This window comes from Nannospalax galili, unplaced genomic scaffold (assembly GCF_000622305.1).
Source record: "Nannospalax galili isolate Female #2095 unplaced genomic scaffold, S.galili_v1.0 scaffold1354, whole genome shotgun sequence".
Lineage (NCBI taxonomy): Eukaryota > Metazoa > Chordata > Mammalia > Rodentia > Spalacidae > Nannospalax > Nannospalax galili.
Genome location: NW_008335784.1, coordinates 1,961,237 through 1,980,679, shown reverse-complemented (window position 1 = coordinate 1,980,679; position 19,443 = coordinate 1,961,237).

Here is a 19,443-nt window from a genome sequence, read left to right as displayed (position 1 = left end):
TGGGGAAGGATGGATGAGAGGTGAACAGCATAACTCTTTGGTACTGTGACAGTCTTTCCTCAAGAGCACCCGGCCTTCCCTTCATTCAAGGGGTTCCTGGTCTGTAAACTGTCTCAAGTTTGGAAATTGATTGACTGAGCGAGATTCTCTATTGCTACGATCCAATACTGACTTCCTGTCATTCATCCTAGAGCTTTTCTGCTTATACAGATCAAATAAAAATTAGTAGGCTTCTTATGTATGTGGTCCCTGGAAACACCATTACTGATTAGCCAGTACCACAGGTCCATTCAAGTCATGCCATTGTAGGTATTGTTTTGCCTTTGCCACCCATTACGACGATAAGTACGCTCACGTTGTCTTTGGTAATTCAGTACTGCCACCTGACTCCTACTCCGAGGTCCTGTTACACCTATTATATTTACATTTAATTTATGCAATTGAGCAGCAGCATCGCCAACTGTAAGATTCAGCATAAGGAAAAGAGCAAAAACAAAGCTCTTCAAACGTTCTGGTGTCTCTCTCAGTACTTTCCATCTTATAAAATCAGTAAAAGGCATGTCCTCTGGGCACACCCATTCCACGCCCGGCTCCATGCCAGCAAGCTGGGCTTCTTACCCATTTAAAGTTTGAGAATAGGTTGAGATCATTTGGCCCCAAGAGCTCTAATCTTTCTCTTTACCAGATAAAACTGCGGCGGGCCACAACAGTCGGGTATGGGCCTGATGCTCTAGTGCCATCCATTTTCAGGGCTAGTTGATTCGAATATGGAGCTTGTCAATTTTATCATTAAGCTCATTGTTTATCTTCAGCACTTTATCCAGAGATGCTAGAAGTAACCAGCCAGCATCATTATTTTTCTTATTTTTCCACAAATCATCAAATGTTTTATGTATAGAGTTACTAAATTTCTTCCTCTTCACAAGAGGTGAGTTAGGAGACTCAAATGGGTCCATCTCCATAATTGTTTCAAATAGTCTACACCACGGATTTTCAGTGCTCTCCATGCTATCTGAAGACTCTGAGTTGGAGAGCCTGCTCCAAATACCAACAAGCACATCAAAGAATTCCATCCTTTCAATTCTGTTTCTCTAGAACCACTCCTGGTATGTCTCATAATTATTTTTTTTTTAAGAAAGAAAATGAGAATGTAAAAGATGTTAAAAGAGTATTGGAATGGATATATTTCCAAAGTAGAAAAAATGAGAAAGCCTAAGCAAGTGATGAAGATCTGTTTAGGTTTGTTATGATATATAAAGGATGATACAAAAATAATATACACATAATCTTAAAATTTCTATGGTCATAGTTTAGTCAACTAGTTTAAGGAACGAAATATATATCTAGTCAAAGTTTATCTGAGAATATTTTTTTTACCCAAGCCTTATCTACATAGAACATGATAATTAAAAGTACCAGACTGGTGGAACTAACTTTATTGGATGTTTAACAGCCATACTTTGAGGCCTGTACTAATATGGTCAGAGGGACTTAAAGGACTGTTTTTACCCCTTGCCCTCTGAGGTTGACCAAGTTCCAGGGGACTATGGAACATCTCTCAAAATGTCCTATAACTGTGGTGAATCACCTGTCCTCTTGTTCAGGGAGGACAGGGAGACCCCATGAGATGGACTTAAACCAGCGTCCAGTCTACAAAGAGGTGGGTCAACTCAGAGGAAGCATCTCATTCATGCTTCCAAGTGAAGCCAGACAAGGTCAAGCAAGACCTTTGACTTATCTTCACATAGGCGGACTGGTAAAAGAAAGGAGCCAGGAGCTCTTCCCAAACCCATGTGACCCCTGAGGAACAGAACCTCAAAAGACCTTAACTGTAAAAATACATTGACTTCTTTGGGCCAACTGTATGGTCTTAAACACCCAAAAGGAAAGTATAACCAAAGAGTAAAGTGATCAGTATATTTCTTTAAGAGTTCTAGGGATGACAATTCCCAGGCATTAAGCTTAACTCTAATATAAAGTTATTTAAACAATTATTTCTCATTGATAATTTTGTTACTAACCAGAAAGTCCTGCTCAGATGTAAGACTTCAAATCTTGGTCTCCAATACTGTAGTGCCCACCTGTAGCTAAGGGAGACAACCAGCTATTGTTCTAAAATAATGGATACATTTGTTTTCTCTCCCTAACTAGAAGCCTTTGAGAGGGAACTGGCACTGATTCTAACCACTACACCAGCTGACAACAGAAAAATGAGAAGGAACCCAGTAGAGGGATGCTTTTGGAAGCCCTTGTCAAGAAATTCCAACGGACTCTCATATGAACATTTGAAAATTGCCCTGTACTGACTTTTTTCTAGTTCCCCGTCTAGAACTTGTAATGCTAATTCCTCTTGCCTTTACTTCTCCTTCACATCTCCTATTCACGTTTCTTTTCCTTCCTCCACGACTTTCTTTTCCTCCTCGAGATAAGAGTTATGCAATTTGGGAGTCTTTTACAGAGACCCACTGAAAGAGTACCCCCAAATGTCTCACCCTGTGTCCCTTTTCAGCATGGAAGAAGCCAGAGCTGTCTGTGTCCCAATTCCCTATTGGCAATTTGGGTAACCTCTTCAGAGGATGGTGTGATAAGAATAGGAGGTAGGAATTGGCTAGGTAGTAAGGGTAAAAACACCCCAAAGAAAAGTAGCCAGTTTCTTACCTAAAAGTCAAAATGTCCTTGGGCCTCTTAGCAATATACTCTATACCAAGGCTTAAAATGTGGAAAGTATTTAGGAGCTTGTATCTAATCCTTAAAAGGTTTTAGGGTTACCTCTTCAGAGGAAGGAATGTTAGAGCAGCCAAAATCCCCCAAAAAATAAATAAATCAAAGAAAGAGTAATAAAATTATCAGAAAAAAACTGATGGGGCAATATGGGAGGAGTTGGAGGGGAGGGAGTGGGCATGGATTTGATCAAAACACCTTACATGCATGTAGTAAATTCTCAATAAATCATGTATTTTTTTATAAAGATATTGTTGAAACTTGATTCTGTTCCAAGGTTAACTATTTCTTTGTAACTAAAGTTTAACAATATCATCATGGAATACTGAAAAGAAAAAAAGAGGTCATCCAAAGTTAAGACCTCTTAAAATGTTTAAGCACTTTTTTAAGTTATTAAACTGATTACAGACAAACCAATCATCATGAATTTTGCTTAATATGTCATATTTTTCCAATTGCGTGGTCTTGTAACCATTACCTAAGACATAGTAAACCCTGAGTTTCCTCTCTTCTCTTGGTGTCTCTCTTGGTTCTTTGCTATTACAGTGCTGGTTTCCTGAAAAAAATCCAAATCTTGAATCTTCTTAAGACCAAGTAGCAAGTAACTCTGAAGCTGATTTACATCCATGGTCATACTATATTCGTTTGTGTGGCCTGATTGTATACTTGTATACTTGCAATAAGTCAGGCGACCCTGCCTCAGGCCAAACAAGCAATGAGTTAATCCCACCCCAGGTTGCCCTGAAAACTGCTGCCAAGGAGGTGCCAAATAGGCTCCCTGGAACAGCAGGATCCCCTTTGCAGACATGTGGATAAGCATAATTGGCAATAGGGAAGGTGCAAGGTACAAACTAAGAGCAGGGACACTAATGGGCTAACCAGAAGGGAAGGGGGAAGGTTCAGACGGGGTGAGGCTGACTTCAGGTTTGGTGCATATGTGTTTTTATGAATGGCTTGATCTGATGGGAACTTTCATCTCACCTTGGGCAGGCAGTTTCTCAGATGAACCACATAGTTTGCAGCACCCTGAGATTGGGTATTGAGCTATAGAGACAGGTATTGTTTTCATACATGGCCAAATGTTCATTCTTTATAATAGGCTTTCTTTGTAGTACACGTGAGACACTAGAAAGGCAGATTAAGGTAATTTTCTAGGCAACTCAAACAAATGCTCTTTTCCTTCCTTCTCCAGTGTGCTTCTACTCTCTGATCAGCCCACCCTTCCTGAGCAAACATAAAGATAGACTAATTTAGCATTATTAAAAATACTAGACTAGATTAAGATGTATTTATGAAATGCGCAAAAATGCAATGGAAAACGTATATTAAAAAATATATCAGACTAACTTTAACAATTTGGAGGAACATAGTCAATGCTTTATGACAGATTTCATGTGAATCTCTCAGAACTCTGCAGGACCATGCCATAGAATGTTCTCTCATTTATCACATCTATCTAAAGCAAAGAATAATAGAGCACTGAGAAGCTTATCATGGGACAGGGGAGATAGCCCAGGAGATAGCTCAGTAGATAAAGTCTTTGCCATGCAAGCACGAGGATAGGAGACTGGGTCCTAGAAGCCAGATAAATGCTGGGTGGACACAGTAGCATGCTTGTAATTTCATCACTAAGAAGGCAGGACAAAAAAATCCCCAGAGCAAGCAGGCTAGGTAATAACCAGTGAGCTCTGGGTTCAATTGAGAGACTCTGCCTCAATGCCTAAGGAGAGAGCAACTGAGGAAATCTCTCAGTGTCAACATGGGGCCTTCATAAATACATGCATACCCACACATATGTGAGCACACATATACACATTCACACATACAAACATATATGCAAAAAAGAAAGCATATCACATATTCCCTTCAAAGCAAGCATTTATTTACCATCTATAACATAGCAAGCCCTATACAAGACTCAAAGGTCATTTGATTTCATAGGAAAAGCAGATGCGACAGCAAAAATTTTATTTCAAAGTACAGGATAAGTGCAACCTCAGAGGTCATCACATAGAAGAAAGCACACCAAGAAAGCAGTGCTCAGATCCAGCCCAGGGGGTTGAGGAGACTCCTTAGTCCAGCCTTTGAGGATTCACTTAGTTGAGCAAGAGTCTCCTTTACAGATGAGGGTGGAGGGAACTCTGGAGAGAAAATACGGCATGGCCAAAGCGGCTGATAGCTGAAGGAAGAAGGAAGCGATCATTCTCTACTCAGTGACTCCCCATAGCTCAGCACGGGGTTCATGTGCAGTGAGGGGAGAATCAGTGGTAGAAAAATATGTCAGCCAATCTAAGCCTTGGGACTTCTTCTGTAATCAAAGGATAATTATGGAATGACTTCAATAACAATCCAACTTAAAAGGAAAAATGAATGTGGTAGAGATTGAAGGGCCTCACACTGGGCATGGAGGGCCAGTTAAGGAAGTGATTGCCAAAACTCCTCCAGGAGATGTTAGGATCCTTAAATGACTTTAGACTATGAAAATTTGATTTCAAAAGACAACGATTGGATCACTAAGTCCCAAAATGAGCCATATGGTATATGGTACTCAGAGAAAGAAAGCCACGGACTGGGTGCCTGGGCTACTGGCCTCACAAGGAGATCAGAGCAAAGTGTGAAGAGATGATACATGCAAAGGTATTTACAGCATTGAACCTAGTTGGAAATGATGCCCTTTACTTGGAACTATGTGAAAGCCTACGACCATGGCTAGACCTGGAAATAAATGTAGCAATACATTCAAATGTTGAAGAATAAGAAATAGAAAGGACAGAAAACCTGTTTCTATAAACTAATCTATCACTGGGCTCCAATTCTGCCATCCAGGGCTCCTTAAACTAATTGCGGAGGCAAGGAAGACTCAATCATCTGTTGAGCTTCTTTGCATGTCTATCCTGGAATCTGAACAAATACCAGATCCTTCTTAGAAACACTGTTGCATTCTACCCTGACCTTTCCTTCAGAAATCCATCTGTATCTTCCAGAGATGGTCTTTTCAGAAGTTTCTGTGTTCTGATCTTCCCACTTGGCTCCAGCCTTATATGCCCAGGTGGAAAAAAAGACAGCCAGTGTAAGCTCTCTACCTGGCCCTGATAGACCAGCCAGACCTCCTCTTTGCTGGTCCTCTCTTAAATCTGTAAGTCGGGAAGTTCATTGTGGATGCTGAGCAGAGAATATACTAGGAAGAAATGAGCAGTAAGCAGGCAATCGTTGCCTCGACTAGATGACAGCTATAGTGATGAAGACAAATGAGAGTTGAGTACAGGATTTGGGGAGCTGGGGATGAGGAAAGTGTAAGCAAATCTCTGAGACTTTCAACCCAATTAGTTGGTTACATGGTGATTTTGTTTATTGACCTGGAGACTTAGCATATGAACACTTCCTTCTAGACCTTGTAGAGAGCCCATCAGACCTCTAAGAGAAAATGTCCAGTAGGTCAGATATATAGAAGTCAAGTGGGTAATTTGGACTGGAAAAAAATAATCCTCGAGTTACTAACATGTAGACTAGCAATGTCAAGATCTCCACAGGAGAGTGAATAGGATGCAAATAACCAGACCCTAGAGGAATACCTACCCTGAAAAAAATTAAAGAAGAGAAGAAGCCCTTGGAGAAGTCTGGGGAATTCTGCTGAAGAAGTAGGAGGTAAGGCAGGAAAGTGAAATTCATAGAAATGTACAAGGAGAGAATTGTTAACACTATAAAATGCTGCTGAGGAATCAAATAAGATAATTACTAAGAATGTTCATTAGTTTTAGGGACACAGAGGCCACTGGTGACCTTGAAAAGAGCAGTTCTAATGAGGTGGTAAGAGCAGAAAACAAATTAGGGTGCTTTATGGAGAAAGAATTTGAAATCGAGATGCCGAGTATACACAACTGATTCACTGTTTGTCTTTGAAGGAGAGGAGGAAGAAAGTGTAGATGAAACAGAACACGTAATGAAGATAGTGTGCGACGGAGGAGACTTAACATCAATAATCAGACAGCAAGCCTAAGGCAAAGTAGCACAAATGCGGGATGGACCGATAGCAATAGGCAAGGAGGGAATCAGGATGAGGGAACAACTAATGAATTCTTTAATCAGCTACAAAATAGGTACAAGCATAACCTAGAAGCCAGCACAGTTGAGTTCACATTTTTGTTCTTGCATTTACTAATTTGCTTCATCTGTAAAATGAAAATAAATTTTTTAGATCATCTGTAAATAAAGTGTAATTGCCATCCAATTAAAAATGTATGAAACATGATGCCACATTCTCTTCCTATATGCTAAAACAGGGAATAAAGATTTTAACATAAAGATAGAAATATATGACACATGTTCATATATGAATTTTAATATTGTCATATTTGAAACATACTATGTTCTATGATGTTGGTGTGCTGTACTATGTATTTTCCACTTTAAAATTCTTTTCGTTGTTTCATTTTTGTATTGCAACAACTATGTGAAGCAAATAGGGCAGGTATTTCTGTGCTTTGTTAAAGATAAAGAAACTGGGGCAGGCTGAGGTTAAGGAACCCATCCTCAGGAGCTCAGCTTCGGTTGCTAGCAGTGGAGGCTAGACAGATTCAGTCCCTGGAGCTCTTAAAATGTGCAGATAAAAACTCCATGCAGAATCAGTAGTACATCTAGAATAATGATAAGCAGAAAATGTCTTACTATTGCTCTTGAACTTTCAGAAATAAATGTACCACACCAGTTTCAGCTTCTTTCAACTACATTTTGTCTCATTATCCCCACAATAACTAGTCCCCTGGTATTGCACTCTCATTGCTCTAAGTTGGGCCAAGTGCTACCCTGTCCACTGTAAAGTTTAAAGCTAAAGAGACCTGGAGACAGACGTTTAATCCCGAGTCCCAGTGAATAGACCAGAAAACAATGACTCCATCCAAAAGGGACACAGCAGCCAGAAACTAGAAACTCGGTGACAGCATGTAGGAGAGACGTCTCTGGAAAAGGGAGCTACAAAGGAAGACAGATACCAACACCAAAATACTACCATCACTGCTACTTTTCATAGCAACAACAGTTACAACAGTGTAGGAAACAATCCAACTCTATCACATACCACACACACAAAGGAAATTTGGAGACCATATTAACCTGCTAGATTTTTCATAACAAAATACCACAGACCGAGGGGCTTAAACAACAAATATTAACTTTCTCAGAGTTTTGGAGACAGGCAGTTCCTGCTGAGCCAGATACAGAAAGACAAGAACCATATGTTTTCCTTTATTTAGAAGTTACAGTAAAACTGAGTTGAATATAGACTAGTGATAACTAGATGTTGAAGGATAATGAAAAAAGAGAGATTCAATATAACCACTGCATACTGTATACATCATCACTGCATACTATATACATGTATGAAAATATCACTCTGAATTCTTATATTATGAATGATTAATACATCAATCATATATATGGGGTTTTTCTATGAGTGTTTTGCCTACACGCAAGTGCATGTCATGCAGTACCCACAGAGGTCAGAAGAGGGCGTCAGATCCCCTAATTCTGAAATTTTAGATGGTTGTTAGCCATCATGTGGGTGTTAGGACTCGAACCCAGGTCCTGTGCAAGACCAGTCAGTGCTCTTAACCACTGAACAATGTCTTCATCCCATATATATACGAAGATTTATTTTTATGTGTGTGTGCTTGTGTATTTGTGTGTATGTGTATGCTCATGTGTGTACAGATACCCATAAAGGTCAAAAGAGAGAATCTAGTCCCCTGGAGCTAGAGTTACAGACAGTTGTGAGCCACCTGACATGGGTGCTGGGAACCAAACTCAGGTCCTCTGCAAGAGTAGTACACAGTCTTAACCACTGAACCATCTCTGCAGCTTCTAACTATTTTTTTTTTTAAATCCATGATACCTTTCACAAGTCAGATCAAAGGTAAAATATTTGCCAAAAAGTAAAGTCAAAATTTAGGGAACTCTCACTGAAACACACCCTTAAAATGTAACTACAACCAGATAACAAATTAAGAAGAAAAGAAAATGTAGTTGAAAGGATATGGGTGCATAGGTAATCTTGTAATGTGCGTACTTAGATTTAAATGAGTAATAACCAGGTATGTATAAAATATATCCTATAAGAAGATTCTTACAGTAAAAGAGTCATGCTATCAGAGAGGGGGCTTGATGAAATTAAAGTAAGATGAAGCTATACATAATAGTACATAATAGGACATATATGTATAGTATGTATTCTCTCTCTCTTCTCTCTCTCTCTCTCTCTCTCTCTCTCTCTCTGTGTGTATATGTTTACTTCCAGGTCTTCTAGCACTTTCTCTAGCTTTGCATATGGTATCCTTTACTTTGAATACTCTTCTTTCTCATTCTCTTCTTCTACCTGAAAAAAATGATGACACTATTTCCAAGCCTACTAAGGGCCACATTCTCAGGAAAGCTTTCCCAAGCTCCTTGGCTGAAGTTAGGTCCCCTTCTTATTTGTTTCCTTTTAACAGCTTTTCCCTCTAGGACAGCTCTTATGGCGTGATACAGTCATTATTTTAATTGCTAATCTTTCCTATTGAAGTAGGCTTTGTACAGATAGAGGCTCTCTTGTTCATCTCCAGCTTGTTACATAGCTACTGATATTAACTAGGGGCTCAGAGCTCAATTACGATTGATTGAGTAAACTGTTCCCTTTAAGCATCTCAAGGACATTGGTACCATCACTTACTTCATAGATGCCTTGCTCTACTCCTAGACAGTGCAGTCTGGATTCTACTATCTCAGTAAGAACTCACCTATTGAGTGAATATATCTCCTCAATGTGCATGCGTGCATGTGTGTGGGGGGAGATAGGAAGTGTTATCTTCATGATACAGGGAAGCTACAGCTATGTCCTTTAGTAGACTTAAAAAATATTCAAGATGCCAGTTGATAGGAGCAATGAGGTAGACTTTTAGGGACTCGGTCATATCTTATTGCCATAAGTCTGACTTGGGACAGATTGATTCTGTCACTTTTCCTTTGCAGATAATCTGAGTATTATGGGAAAATATATTTATACCTTTAAGTTTAGGTGAAGGGATGGGTTTCTGCAGCCCTTATATACCCTATGTTCGTGTGCCTAACACCCATCTTCAGTTGCTTGGGTAAGATGTGGACACCTGACCCAAAATGTATAATTTAATTTTTGCTATCAAGTTGAGAATTGGGAAACCGAGAGACTCTAAGACTAAAATAATACACAAAATGAGGGCCGGATCTGTACTAGGTTTGGACGAAGCCAGGGACTACCATCCCTGAAGAGAAGAGAGGTGTCTGTGCAGAGCAGAGAGAAGCAGATGAAGGGAGGAGGCCTGCAGGCATGACAGACTACCCAGTACTAAGACAGGAAGGGAGCAGTCCCACTTAATCTGGCCATACATTCATACATTCAAATGTTTGGTGCATATGCTAGGAACCCCACATTACTACAGGTTCTGAGGATTCAACATTGAATGGAACAATCAAAGCCCATGCTTTCACAGGTCTTAAAGATCCACAAAAGCTGACTATGATGGTCACAAATGTGATGACAGTGGAAATTCAGGATGCTGTGGGTACCTAAAACATGGGTGCCCAACCTTATCTAGCTTTTGTACAGGCTTCTCAATTCCAAAACCCCATGTGGCTCCATTGTATTTTATTTCCTATCTTTCAATACCTGTAAGATTCCTCTTTATTGCTTCCCAAATGAGTTGTTTCTTCACTTGAATCAGTGCAGTAGATGTGGAATTTCATCTGCTCAGCATCTTACTGGTACTGTCATGTCAGAAACTGGCCTTCTCTTCCTGATGGGGTTGTTGAACACAAGACACCATCTGTCTTGCCCTTTCAAGTGGCTGTAATGATTGGCTCAGATGTTGGTATACACACTACTCTGGGTGACTTAGCATTTTTTTTTTGTGGGGACTGATGGGAAAACTTTCAGAGGCATCTTCCCTTTGGAAATCCCAAGCACAAGCAAGGTCTTTCTAAGTTCAGATCTGTTGGAACCATTATTGAGGCAAGCTTGTCTATGTCTGAGGACAGTAGAGCCAAGAGATGATGACTTCTTTTTAAGCGACTCTTAAGTTTTCTCATTCCATGAGCCAATATACACATGGGTTGCTTTTACTCACAACAAGAAGTGTCTTCAACAATACAGCTACTCTGGGTAAATTTCTGTTCTATGCCCAATAATGTGTGACTGTGATGATGAGCGGAGACAGGCATAGCAAGGATGGATTGACTTACCCTCTCTTTACTGTACTCTTTCCCAGATTGCAATAGCTCATTATATAATACTCTACCCAACAGTTTTTCATACCTTTTTCCAGTGTCAACATTGGCAATATGGTCATGGTGCTTTTCGAAGGTTAATTAGCTACAAAGTGGCTGGTTTGGTATTTGCAATGTGTTCTGGCATCAATGTCTGTCACATCCCTGGTTCCTACTCCCCCTGAATCTTATGCCTCCATGCCAAGACTAGTATATTCAGTGCCGTTTCAGCTCTCCGCCTTTGGTGTGCAAACTAAAACATGCCAGCAGGAATGTTATGAATCTATTTAACTATCCTTTTGAAGAATTAAAATCATAACAAATTTTATTACCCAGCTAGAGTCTAATTTTCATGTGCAAACTTTAATACATTAATGGTATAATCAGATTTTTCAAGATGCTTAAATCATGCCAACTTATTTTTTAATGCAGAGGAGAAATGCATTTTTGAAGCTTGATAAAAAGTATCTGGAAATAATTACGAAAACAATCAGACGTAAGTATCTACCACATGATAGGAAAGTCATTTTTGTCCAGATTCTTCCCTTTCTTTAATAAACAGAAGTCCTGTGAAAAATAGAAAAAAAAAAACCCTGCAGTTTTCTACTTCTTTTTTTTTACTTTATTTTGTGTGTATGAGTGTATTGCCTGCATGTATGTGAGTGCACCCGTGTCATGCAATGCCACGGAGGTCAGAAGAGGGCTTTGGATTCCCCTGGAACTGGAGTTAAGGACAGTTCGTAGCTGCCATGTGGGTGCTGAGAATCGAACCTGGGTCCTCTGCAAGAGCAGTCAGTTCTCTTAATCGCTGAGCCATCTCTCCAGCCCGTTTTCTACTTCTTAATGAAAAATTTCCTGTACTGCTATAAGATCAGTCTTTAAAGTTATAAGATTTGAGAAACAAATAATGTTTTGTTCCATTGCCCTAAAATATTCTGAAGAAATATTGTTTGGATTGGAATATTTAAAATACCATTTGTCTTTAAATTTTACTGATGATTGAGTTTATATTAAAATAAATTGCTACACTTTAATTTTTTGACAACCTAACAAAACTAAGCTTTCTTTCAAATTCCATTGTACTTTTAGTAGTTGAGAGATCCATTTGGACATTGTATTAGTTACTTTTCTATTGCTCTGATAGAAACACTGACCAAAGCAACTTATAGAAGGAAGAGTTTATTTGAGCTTATGGTTCCAAGGGGTAAGAGTCCATCATGGCACTGAGATGTGGCAGCAGAAGTGGCTGAAGGAGGAACAGAAGCTAAGCTCTCACATCTTCCAGCAGGCACAGGAAGCAAGAGAGCAACTTGAGATCTGGCAAGGCTTAAGAACTCTGTAAGCCTGCCTCCAGTGACGTGCTTCCTCCAGGATAGCCACACCTTCTAAGACCTCCCAAAACAGCACCACCAACTGGGGACAAAATGTCCAAGTACTTGGAGCCTATGGGGGACATCTCATTCAAACCATCACAGATATTATGTTGTTATTTTTGTGTCAGTCTTTGAAGAATTACACTAACAGACATATAGTCACAACCCAACCAGTACCTCATGTGTTAAAGTAAGCCAGAGACCATCCTCAATTAATAACACATATTTTAATGAACTACTAATTAGCACTTACTTTATTTTTATTTTGTGTGTGTGAGTGTGTTTGTGAAAGAAAGAGAGAAAGGGAGAGAGAGAGAGAGAGAAGTCATGCTGTGGTACTTCTGTGGAGATCACAAGACAACTCGCAGGAGTCTCCTTCTATTGTGTAGGTTCCAAGGAACAGACTTAGGTCAGGCTTGGTGGCAAGTGCCTTTACCTATGAACCATCTCACTGGCCCCTAGAGCTGTATTTTATTTTATTTATTTTTTTCTTCGTCTTTTTGAGACAGGGTCTCCCTGTAGCCCCAGCTGTCCTGGAACTCACTATGTAGACCAGGCTGGCCTTGAACTCACAGAGATCCACCTGCCTCTGCCTCCCAAGTGCTGGGATTAAAGGCATGCGCCACCACGCCCGACATAGAGCTGTATTTTAAAACACAGATATTCCTATATTTACACACGAACATTGGGAAGAGCACTCATATCTGTGTTCACAAATCATAATTTCTTTGTTGAAATATTATCTTATTTGATTTGTGAAACAAAAAAGAGAGATGGTAGATTTTTTTCCCCAAGCCCATTTAGAAATATTCTGTTGTTTATTATGGCATAAGTATATTTAAGAATTTGTCTGAACTTATCTCCATCTTGCCCACAGAAAGATTAGGCATGAAACACACACACACTAGGTAAACTCAATTCTGTGGGGTAAGTATGTAAGCAATATGATTCTGGAGCATCTCTGTCTCTCAATACTGTTAGCACCTAATGTTATCTGAAAACAGGGTCGTCTGTACCTCCTTGCACTATGTGGTCACCTGCTAACATCTGCCACAGATGAACAAGTCAGCTTGCCTATTATTGCAAAATGCTACAGGACCAGAACAGAGCATGGATGTGTTTTAAGAGGAAAGAAAGCTCCAGGTAGTGTGAATCTCTGCTCATCTAGGGAGCATCAGAGAGGCCCTGGACCATTAGCCTCCCGGGAGCAGGGAAGACACCCAAGGAAACACATGGAATGCGAAAAGACCAACAAATTCCATTGGTTTTACATTTTATGTGGAGTTAGTTCTATTGTATTTTATAACATTTCCAAAATGTTCTATCTGAGTCACGGCATTGATAGCAGACTTTGAAATTAAGGGACTCTTCCCCCCTCTCTTAATTAAGCTCACAAAGAGGCTGGCTTGGGCAATGAAATTTAATTTATTCTTTCTTCCATTCTCTCATATGCACACTCTGCTACACCTTACTGAACAAGCTGAAAATTCAATAAATAAATGCATTCCTTAATGATTTAGTAGAACCCAAAAGGAAAGGAAACCTGCCAGAGTCACTCCACAGGTCTCCCACTTTGCCAAAAAACAATTACGGCAGTGTCAGGGCTGATGATGTGAACCCAACCGCAGGGGGCTGGGGATGCTGGGGAAGCTGCTGTTCCTGCAGCTGTTGAGCTGAGCTATGCTGAAGGGGCTGCCTCTCTGGCCACAGAGTCTGCACACTCACAGTGACCGAGAAAGGGAAGATTTGAATATGTTCATGCTAAGGGTTTTTCCTTCTTCCCCTTCATTATGCATCAAAGATGCTCTACTAAAATTCAAGACATCGGCTTAGAATATGTTAATGCTCATAAATTAAATTGCTCACAGAAGGTGATCAATTTTTAATGTTTACACTCAAGATGTTCTTTTTAATTAACACTTAGCTACATTTGTTCTCTGTGTGCTGCAGAAAATGTCTGAACTTGCATAGAACTGCAGTAAGTTGTCAGGCATCAAACTGCAGTAATTTTCAAAGTTGCATCCTTTAATAAAGAAAAAGCGCTCAGCTTCAGAGGACTGAAAGCACGACACCGAAGTTACTCTCGGAAGCAGTGGGAAGTCACTCTGTATGCACAGATATTTTTGGAAAGTTACTTGTATTCCTGAAATGGAGGTGGAAATTATCCATCCCAAAGGTCCGTGATGTACTTGAAGACCTACGTGAGAAAATTAAAAGAAATTTCTCTATTCAGCCCAAGTTCATTAATTTAGAATCCATTGATTTTTAATTTGTGCTACTGGTTAGTTGCATAGAATTAGAAGAAAAAACTAAACTGTTTACTAGCAATGTGGTCTTGGGAAATTGACCTAACTCCTTAGAGGAAATATGAGAGTAATATTTATATGATAGTTTTATGGGTGTTCGTGTGACCTGCTTATCAGTGCCATACATATATTAGATACTGGATAAATATTAATTTCCATTATTTTACCATTGTTCTTCTGGCACTTTCTTTTTAAAAATGGAAATGAAGGCTAGAGAAATGGCTCAATGATTAAGAGCACTGGCTGCTCTTGCAGAAGATCTGGATTCAGTTCCTAGCACCCACACAGCAGCTAACAACCATCTTTAATTCCAATGCCAGGGGATCCAGTGTCCTCTTCTAGCCTCCAAGGGCATTGTAGGACACAAGTGCACTTATTTTCACACATGCAAAACACTCATGTACCTAAAATAAAAATTAATTTAATTAAAATAAGTTTGACCGAAATATGTCTGTGTCTTATTGAAGAGAATGTTGCTTCTGGTGTAGTCTGGGGTCCTGATCCAAGGCGAGAACAATTCAAGGAAGCACACCAAGAACTTGAAGTAGTCTATACTGGAAAAAATATTAGGTGTCATTTAGAGAAAACCATCTGTGTTGAAAGCAGATGCTCATGGGCAAGATGGGCAGAATAGCTTCTATTGTAGTGCTGCCAAGTCTTAAAACAGAATGAGATTAGAAGACTGTAAAGGAATAAATTTTAAAATCATAATACATTTTGCTTGCCCCTAGATTCTCTCTGACCCCCTTCTGGTTTGTTCTAGGTTGTTTCTCAATGATCTTTAAGAACTCTAACATAGAGATTTCCAAGTCTTCTTGTTTGATGATAAAGAACATTCCAGGATTAAATGAAGGCAGTAACAGAAGAGAAGAATTGGCACTTCTGGGAGTGGGTGAGAGCAAGACAGAGTTTGAGGACTGATACAAGTTGATTTCGGCAAAATAGAAATTTCCAATTCTGCACATGTTCCAAATAGCTGTTGGGTTGGTAAAATATTAAATATAAATGTACAAGTGTTACACCTGGTGGACTAGCTGCCTGGGAAAATCTCAAGTCACATGCTTGGTATTAAGGATCCCAAAGTATGAATTTTTACACTTGTAAATACTTTCTACCTATGTAAGATTTTAGTAATCCACATAGGCCTTGATTACAGGTATCTATGCAAAATGTTGGTATATAACTTGGTGAAATTATTCTTCAAATCTATAACAAGTCAGACTACATGACACAATGAGAGTCTGTTCCCTTGTGATACTGGAAACCAGGGTAGGGAGAAGCTTCATGGTCCATATGTCTGGGATATTTATTATAATTTGTCACACATGGAGCTAGAAAAATAAAATGATTTTCTTTTAGCCAATTCAGATTTAGTTATCTTTTATTTTTACCCCATTTCCCAAATATTTTCTCAGTATTTCCATGTGAGAAAGTTTTCTAATAGCAAGATAGGATATAGGGTATAAGGGTATGCCTTAAAGGGAATTTCATTTTCTGAAGTAGATCATTCAAAGTGTTAAGGAAGTAAAGAAAAATAAGACACCAACTAGAAAATACTTTGTTATTAACTAGATGGTTTGTTTTGAATCCAGATATTTATTGAAGAAATTATTTTATAAATAAAAATTTTCAACTCTTGCCAGCAAGAATTCAGTCTTGGGGCTTTAAGATGGCTCACCCATCGAAGTTAACATACCTCCTTCCATTCCTTAAATTTTGGGTTTTTTTGGGGTGGTTTTTTTTTTTTTTTTTTTTTTTGGTCTTTTTGAGACAGGGTTTCCCTATAGCCCCAGCTGTCCTGGAACTCACTGTGTAGACCAGGCTGTCCTGGAACTCACAGAGATCTGCCTGCCTCTGCCTCCTGAGTGCTGGAATTAAAGGCGTGTACTACCACGCCCGGGCTTCTTTATTTATTTTTATTTTATGTGTTTGAGTGTTAGGCCTTCATATATGTGCACCCATGTTGTGCAATGCCCACAGAGGACAGAGAGGGCATCAGATCCCTTGGAAATGAAGTTACAGATGGTTACTAGCTGCCCTGTGGGTACTGGAATTAGAACCCAGATCTTCTGCAAGAACAGCCAGTGCTCTTAACCACTGAGCCATCTTTCCAGTCCTGATTCCTTGAAACTATTTTTTGTTTTGTTAAGCTGTCTCATATTGATTTGATATGCGTAGTTGAGTCACTGAATCACATTGGGTGTTTATGCATTCAACCTCTAGAAGACCAGATAGTTCAAGTACTAAATAATAGTCTTGATGCTTCTCAATCTTGATGCACATTAGATCTGGCTTAATAGTTTTCAAGAACATACAGTACCCAGGTCCCATGCAGGTTGTACTGGGTAGTTATTTTTAAAACCCTACCCAGATGGTTTGAATAAATTGAAGAAAACTTCAATGGACCCTGTCCATCACAGTTCCTTGAATATGGTGGATAAACAAAATGTTAGACCATTAAGCATTTGAATCCATCAAAGGTTAATAGACTTTTTTCTGTCAGGCATCACATGTAGGTTATAAAGCCTCTATTGCAACCACTCTACCCTGCTGGTCTCTGGTCCAACTACTCAGTCCTATCATTGGGGCCCAAAGGCAGTCACAGACAATATGAATCAAACACACCTGTCTGTAGTCCAATACAACTGACTTACACAAGTTGATATGTTGGATTTGGCCTGCTGGTGGCACTTTGCCAGCCCCTGAAGTACACCATCACTCAGTTGAGCCTCCTGAAACCTTTCGCAGTTTTGTCATTGTAACTTTATTTTATAGTTTGAAAACATTATTTATTTCAAAAATGCTATGATGAATTAAGCAACTAAGTAGCTATGGTATATACCAACTGTTAAAGAAAGTACATAAATAAAAATGACCAAAATAATAACCTCTCTAGTTTTGATGTGATTACTCCTTCTAAAATGTTGTTAGTGAATTTCATTAAATTTTATCTAGGCTAGCTAATATGACTTTATAAATTATGCCTACTGAGTATAAAGTGATTAAACAGAAATTCCCTAGTGCTAGCACTGCTAGAGGATCAGAACTCTTTAATTGTTTCATAGGAAGTACCACAGTTGTCAACGGGACATGCTGGACATACTGGGTAAATATAAGGCCCACTCTCCACTCCAAGAAATATACTAACAATCAGTTATAACTGAGCCCAAATGTGACCTTAAAATAGTTCTCAATTTTCATGCTTTTTTTTTTTTTATTAAGGAGCAATTTTTTTTGGTCTTTTTGAGAAAGTCTCCCTGTAGCCCCAGCTGTCCTGGAACTTACTATGTAGACAAGGCTGGCCTTGAACTCACAGAGATCTGCCTGCCTCTGGGATTAAAGGTGTGTGCCACCATGCCAGGCTAATTTTTATGCTTTTAAAAAATTTTTTTGAGGTTTTTTGTTTTGTTTTTTTTATCTTATATATGATTGTTTTGCCTATAAGTGCACCCATGTCTTCCAATGCCTCTAGAGGCCAGAAGAGGGTGTTGGATCTCCTGGAACTGGAGTTATGGGTTGTTGTTAGCCACCAGGTGGGTGCTGGGAATCAAACCCAGGTCCTATGTAAGAGCAACAACTACTCTTAACCTCTTAACCACTGAGCCATCTCTCTGCTCAGAATATTACTTAATATTGCTCCAGGCAGTATCAAGTATCACCACACACACAAATACACACACACACACAAAAAAAAAAAGCAGACAAGGTGAAACCTAGGTGATTTTAGCACAATAGAGATATGTTTCTAGCTCAACAGCAAGCGGTTAATTGTGATCTGAGTGGGACTCTGTCACCACACTGATCTCCTGCAGCGCAAACAGGGAGCCTAGTGCTCACAGTAGAGGTGCAGAAGATTGCAGCAAGCCACACCTCAGAAGCAGGTAGTCAGCGTTTTGTATAGCACATTTGGAAGAAGGCAGATTCCCAAAGACATCAGTTGATAAAAACTTTGTAACTAAAAACTGTACTTTAATTTTATTCAAAAGGAAATATTTGAAACTATAAGTTATATAAAATAAAGCCTGAAGCAGAGATTTAAAGTTGCTGGTCAAGGACTAAGGAGACATAGGACACACAAAAGCTAATCCAAATGGGACCAGAGTTTTCTCCTTAGCCAAATTCTTCATGACTGGTAGTTGACACTGGCTGTCTTCCTGGTAGCCTCAGTCTTCCTCACTTGACTTCTCATCTTCTAACATGCTAGACCAGCCTCTTCGCATGGTGGTGGTCTTAGGGGACATTCTGAGAGAGTAAAGCTCAAGGCCACAAATTGAAGTCTCTGTTCCAAGGAGTTATGCAGTACCATTTCGGGTACATTATGTAGGTCAAAGCAAGTCTCCAAGAGCAGGAAAGGAGACTTGTCTTTTGGTGGGAGGTGCTACAATTGTGTTGTTCAATCTGCCACTGGTGGTGGAGCTGCAGCCTTCATTAACATATTCTGTTTCTTCATAAAATCTCAAATTGAACCTTCCAACTATTAGATACAGTTTGCAGGACTAGATGGGTCCTCTTTGACACCTGCTTCTCTGAGTGAGATGGCAGATGAGTGGCTGTTCTAATAAAGTTCCATCAGAGAGAAGCTTTCTTTTCTCTAAAAATGCTCATCTGACATATTCACATTCCTTTCCTATTTGATTTCACAAATTTATAAGAAAGAACCTTAAATATCACTCAACTCCTTGCCAAGTAGGACTATCAGTTCAGGAAAAAAAAAATTAAAAATATAGTTTTTACTTCTTTAAAATAATAGTTGGAGGACCATGAAAGGCTTATAT